This window comes from Hibiscus syriacus, unplaced genomic scaffold, assembly GCF_006381635.1.
Source record: "Hibiscus syriacus cultivar Baekdansim isolate YM2019G1 unplaced genomic scaffold, ASM638163v2 tig00110388_pilon, whole genome shotgun sequence".
Taxonomy (NCBI): domain Eukaryota; kingdom Viridiplantae; phylum Streptophyta; class Magnoliopsida; order Malvales; family Malvaceae; genus Hibiscus; species Hibiscus syriacus.
This window is the reverse complement of record NW_024062718.1, coordinates 1,122,970-1,129,855: the sequence shown is the minus strand read 5'-3', so window position 1 is coordinate 1,129,855 and position 6,886 is coordinate 1,122,970. Positions and strand designations below refer to the sequence as shown.

The following is a 6,886-nucleotide window of genomic DNA, read 5'->3' as shown; positions in this document are numbered from 1 at the left end:
CGATCGAACATTTAAACTCCATTCGATCACTCTCAAACTTGAATCCAAAGTCCAATAATTTCTAGGATACATAACAAATGAATTTACGTCAGAAACTGAACTTAATCGAAAAACCAAATTTAATCCGAATATAAAACACTGGAAAACTACTTATCAAGTGCGAATTTAGCAAAACGAACTTCAGATTCGAACTCAGGACATCGAAAAACATAAAATATGACTTTTCAAAAAAAATGACTTTTTGGTCAAAGTCAACGGTCAATAGTCAAAGTCAATGGGTTGACTTAGACGAGTTGATTCGAACGAGTTGACTCATTTCAGGTCGACTCGGTCGGGTAAAACAAACCCAATTCAGACTGATTCGGGGCGGTCCAGTCCACTTGGATCGTTTCTAGAAGAAACCATGGTTGGAGAGGAGCCCCACACGCACTGTTAGCACGTGGCGGCACGTGAGATGGCGACAAGAGGCAGGTCGGTTGGTCGATTTCTCCGGAAGCTTCAACAAATCAAAATTAATTCCACAATAGTCAAATTTTCAGCCCAAACAATTCATATTAACCCAAACAAATGTACAAAGCCTTACCCAATCGGTGATCGACGATGGAGCAATAATGGGTGTCGGTCTTGATTGGGTTATGGTCAGAATCGCCCGGGGAGTGCAGTTATGGCTGGCGTGAGGCTAGCCAATGACTGAAACGGTTGGAAATAACAGAAACAGTTGTAGGATTCAGAGCTCTCCAATTAAACATTCTTTGGCTTATCCACGAAAATCAATGGCAGCTTTCGACGATAGGGTGGTTGGGTTTTGGTCGAGCTGAGGCGACGCTTCGACTAGTCGAGGCGGTGACAACCACCGATGGTTGGGTGACGTCGAATCGTAGAAGGAAGACGGGCAGGTTTCACATCTCTCGTGACGAACGACTGTCGATCAGAATGATCTAAGGGTTGGGGTTTGGTCGGACGATCGTGGCGCTTCGATTGGAGGCGGTCGACGACGCCTCGAACGGCCAAAGCAGGGTGGTTTGATGAGGAAAACTTGTTGGCTCGGGGGTGAGGGTTTTGGGGGTTCAAGGGGAGGGGTTTCTATGAAAAATGAGAAAATTCAGGGTTAAATCCCTAAACTTCCCAGATTTTCAAAACCAAACAGGAAGTTTCAAAAAAATTACAATTTGGTCCTTATTTTTTTCTTGTTAAAACTTTAATTTAATACTTAAAATTAATAAAATTTAACCCCTAAATTAAAGTGTGACACTAACTTTTTATATAAATAATTATAAAAAAATATCTAAATTATATATTTAATTTTCCTTTTATTATTATTCTCGATATTTCCACTCCTCAATAAAACTAATTACTTCTATATATATAAAAGTTATTTATCTGCGTGCAGTCGTACTAAATGTCAGTAATTATCGACTCATCATCTTGACAATTTGTAGCTTATCATCATCCACATTTTCTTTATTATATATTTATTTTCTTGAAGGATGGGATTGCATAATCAACCTAAAATATTACAGAATGAAAATTTTTGAGGTTACCCGAGTCACCCCACCTTCTAACTCACCAGAATCAGCGACCGAATTGTGTCTTCCCCTCACTTTCTACGACCTTTACTGGTTCAAGTTTCCTCCCGTTGAGCGCCTCTTCTTTAACCAACTCAACGAGTTAACCCCTGCTTGTTTCAACTCAGTTATCCTCCCAAAACTCAAGCGCTCTCTTTCTCTCACACTCCTCCATTACCTTCCCGTCGCTAGCAACCTCAAGTGGCCACCAGACCAACCAAAACCCGTCGTTCTATACACTCCAAACGACGGCGTTCCTCTCACCGTTGCCGAGTCCAGCGCCGACTTTAATCTCCTTTCGAGCAATGGAATCCATGACGCTGTCGAGTTGCATCCTTTCAAACCCGAGCTGATAACTTCAGATGCTTCAACATCAACTATAGCTTTGCAAATAACCCTTTTCCCGAATATAGGGTTTTGCATTGGAATCACAGCCCACCATGTTGTTCTTGATGGCAAAACCGCGACCATGTTCATCAAATCTTGGGCTTATATATGTAACGAAGGTAATCAAGACAACTCAACCTTGCCACTCGAACTGACCCCATTTTTTGACAGATCTGTTCTCAAAGGTCCCGACGGACTAGACATGCTATATTTGGACCAGTGGCTAGCTATGAGCGGGTCAGATTCTAATAAGAAAAGCCTCAAAATCACGACGAGTGCAGTCGCAGGAGGAGCCAGTTCGAGCCACGTTTGAGATTACTCGTGATGATTTCAATAAATTAAGAGAAAGGGTATTGTCTGCAGTTCCAGATACTGGGAAAGATCTTCACCTATCAACGTTTGTGCTTACATATGCTTATGTAACAACTTGCATGGTGAAAGCCAGAGGAGGAGATGGCGATGGAAGTGTTCTCGGATTCGTAGTTGATTGCAGGTCACGGTTAAATCCTCCTGTCCCAGAAAATTACTTCGGGAACTGTAATAGAGGTGCATTTGAAGTCGCGAAAGCAAGAGATTTCTTGGGTGAACAGGGTTTTGTTTACGCCGTTGAAAAAGTAAGTGGGATGGTGCAAGCTTTAATGGAGAAGGGGGTTCTTGAAGGAATTGAAAATAACCTGGTAATTAGTTTAGATATTTTTAAGCAAATGGCAGAGTCGGAGGTTCAGGTTATTACTGTTGCAGGGTCGCCTAGATTTGGTGTTTATGGAACAGATTTCGGATGGGGGAAACCACTGAAGGTGGTGATTGTTTCCATTGATAAGAGTGAAGCGTTTTCCATGGCGGAAAGCAGAGATGGGACCGGGGGAGTGGAGGTTGGTGTGGCTTTGAAGAAGCATGACATGGAAAAATTTTCTTCCTTGTTTCTGAAACATGTTTAACAAGTGGGATGTTACCATAGTTGTCATCAAACGGTAACCTATCTTCTTCTTCTTCTTAGTTTATTAATTTAGTATGATTATAAAATAATATTTTATTATTTTTAATTATTGATAATAAACTTATTCGAATTTAAAATCTTCAAAATAAATAATATTTATTTTAATCATTAAAATTATTTGAAAAATTCATAACTTATCTTGTTTCATTAAAATTTAATAATTATTTGATATAGAAATTTCATTTTTCACGAATATAAAAAAATCATTATATTTTATTGTAATAAATAAAATTAAGTAAAAAAATTCACGTTTCTCATTATTTTAATGTAATGGTCCGCAAAATTCATGCATTTTAACATGGATCCCACCAATTTTAACATTTGCCGCTGGTTACTCTGCTACTCTTAATTTCATGTCATAACCTAGGGGTAAATTTAGTGTTTAGTCACTTAATTATTTATATTATTTTATTTTTATTAGTTAATTATTTTTTCCTTCTGAAATCATAACTAATGTTATGTTTAATTTTTATTTTAGATACCACTCGTCAAAAAATTAACATAAACGTAGATGTGATATTTTTTTATTTTTTTCAATGAAGGTATAATATTATTTTATAATAATACGTCAACATCATTATTAATTTTTTAACGATAAATTATTAAAATAAAATTAAAATATTATATTATATATAATTTTAAGAAAAATAATTAAATGATTAAATAGAATAATAATTAATATTATATTATGTCAAATATTATATGTTTTGTACTTTTATGCAACCACTTGTTTTTTGTGGTTTGCATCTGTTCATTAATTAATAATAATTACAACTTTTTGCTGAGATAAAATACAAGATTGCAATGGATCCAGACCCGTACTTGTATCAGGAAAAACATGACGAAATGGATTAAATAAAACAGTGAAAAATATCTTATTTATTGTTTATTCTTTTAAATATGGATATTTTAAATAATAATATAGAAAAGATTCATAAAATAGTAAGTGTCTTTTATATGGTCTGAAAAATACGTATGAAACATTTGGTATTTTTTTTTGCATGGTTTGGAAAGGTATAGATTCATAAATTAGCAAATGTGCCATTGGTGGATATGTTAGAGAAAATGTTAAAATCTCAACAAAATATGAAAAATCATATGGCAGGACATGTGTCTTAAATGATGACAATAATGAGAGGTTCTAATATGAATTAAAGGGTCGAATGTCCAACAGCCAAGTCCCTACGCCTGTGAATGCCAATTCAACCAATGGTTTTCTCCCTATACTTGAGAATTTTCTCAGCCACCAAAATGTCAAGTTTTAGGTTCCTTTAATATGGAATTGTGTGTCCCTTTCCTTCTCTCAATAATACACTAACCACAAACTTTATGAATTCAATGCCCCAACTTGACTTGGACTTGGAATTAACCTGTTTTATCATTACAAGAATATGTCATAATGCTGGGGATTGTCTTATTCAACCTATTGATTAATCAAACGTAGAAACATAGTCTTACTATCATAGGTTCATCTCCTATGGACATTATGCAATGATTTTTGGGATCCTTCAAACAGATCCAACAAATATTCCTCCACGTCTTCTGAGTTGTAATTTATGGGTGTTTTTGGTTCGGGGTATGTGGGATTACCGGAGGGAATGAAATCCTTATTCCCCGTTTGGTTGGCCAGTGATCCTATTCTCGGTAATCTTTTATTCCTAACAATAGATTTTTTTGGGTATATTACCGGGAATGTGATTACTTCCCTTAGGTATTGTTGGATTACCGGAGTTTTAGACTAAAATGTCCTTAAATATTTTTTCAAAAATATCCTTCTTCTGTCGTTGGATAATAAAAATTATACGAAGGTTAAATTACAAATTTATCCTTAAACTATTTTAGATTTACAAAAAAAAGTCTATAATTAAAATTTTATATGAAGTTCAGGGGTTAAAATAAAATTTTACCATTTCATTAAACCTATTTATCTTTTCAAATTTGTAAAAAAAATTATATGAATTTTTTAAATTTAAAATTTTTAAAGAAAATATATAAATTAATTATAGTAATATTATAGTAGAATTCAACTTGTTAAAAAATCAAATATATAATAAGGATAATTTGGTAAAATATATATTCTAATAATATTTTATTCCTTTAACCAAATAATATAATTTTACATTCCTGCTAAACCAACCAAATACAAAATACAACATTCTTAGTAATCATATTCCCCGGTAATCTTTTATTCTCACTGATAATCTTACGTTCCGTGCTTCTTTCCAATCCGGTGCATTTGTCTTCCGATAAATGTCCGATAAGCCTGGATCACTTTCAGGGATGTCCATATCCGTAAATCTTCTCGAAGTTGAACATCCAGGATAAGCCATGCTGTCTGTGTTTTGTAAACCTCTTCGACAGCGGCATAAAATCTACGTAGTCTCTTCTTCACAAGTGTCCCTGAGATAGAACCCGAGCTCGAATCGTACTTGTCCTTCAACAACGAGAGAATTGAACTCTAAGTAGCTTTCTCGTACTCCAACTATGAAGGTCTTTATCCGGCCCTATCTCGGGTTGATGAGAACATCGAATCCTTTGCAGCCTCAACAAACATACAAAATTAGCTGATCCAAGGTCTGCAAAAACCTGGTCGCAGAGCCACTTCTCGCTGGCAAGATAGGGCCGGATAAAGACCTTCATAGTTCTAATCCATCTCTTGATCTTTGAATCCAATGCACCCCACTCCATGTTCAGCACATCTTCAATGCTCAATCTCTCCATTTCTTGATTGAAAAGGCACTCAGCTAATGCCTCCTTTATAACAATAACATAGGCCAGGCAACACTCGAGACCATAATTGGACTTGAACATCAAACTGACAATGCATTCAGGATCAAAGGGTTGCCAATGGTGAACAAGCAAGTGTCTGAACTCTTCTTCAAGCCTCTGCATTGCCATCTGAAGAACATCATAAGCTCTACGTAGCAAATCTTTCTCTTCTTTTCTATCTGAACACTGATTCTCCAATTTCTCCAACTTGCAAGCTTCATCGACGGCATTCAGATATTCAACAGCTCCACCAGAACTTGAATCCCAAACCATCGTTTGGACTTCCTTATAATCTTCTCCTCAACAACACTAAAATGATGTTCAATCTGTGAGGTTCTTATTGGAACCAAGTGTACCCACTATATGTTTCACCGCAGCAATTAAATTGTCATCTCCTTTGATTGTGGAAGCAGAGGTTCATAATCCCCCATGGCCACAACCACCACCCAGGAATTGGTAGAAAGGGAAATTTTAGAAAAGACCCAACAAAGCAAAGGTCATAAAAAATCACAAGGAACAGCTAAGTAGATTGCAAAGCAGCTGAAGAGATATAACAAAACTATCAAAATTCAAAAGAAAAGAAAGAGGACTTTTGAGTGTACGGGAAGTACAAATGAAGAAGGAGAGCCTCAAACTTGGGTGTAAATTTCTCTTTGGGAAACTACAACTTTTTTATATCTTAGAGTACGGCTCTTCATTCGTTCACCAACTATTATTATTACTATTTAATTATTATCACCCCTATTATTATTTCCTGTGTTTGTCTTCTTCGGAAATTTGTGCCTTTGACCAAGAGAAAAAGGAGAGAGACGTTTTGCAGGTAATTTATATAACAATTAAATAATAATCTATTACATACATATGGCCATATGGGCAAATTGGCATAATGTAATGGAAAGAATATACTTTAATATGGTGTAGAAAAAAATATTTTTCAAATAAAGTGAATGCTACAATGTAATTGAAAGTCGTTGAAAACATTTGACATTTTCTGAAAGACGTTTAGAAGATACGAATCTTAAATTTGTATTTATCTTCTTGCTCTTTCCAAACATCATCAACATCTATATTTTCACACCTAAAGCTGTACACCAAGGTTGGGAAGACTCAGGTCTTCTAGAAGTTTACATGAAGAAATCAGACGATTCATGCATCATCCCTAAGTTAC

At 35.6% G+C, this 6,886-nt stretch overlaps 2 pseudogenes; one reads left to right on the top strand and one right to left on the bottom strand.

Annotated features, from left to right (window-relative positions):
- The first annotated feature begins 1,492 nt into the window (after positions 1 to 1,492).
- Positions 1,493 to 2,892, top strand: LOC120122879 (annotated as a pseudogene).
- Positions 2,893 to 5,152: 2,260 nt separating this feature from the next.
- Positions 5,153 to 6,149, bottom strand: LOC120123069 (annotated as a pseudogene).
- Positions 6,150 to 6,886: the final 737 nt, after the last annotated feature.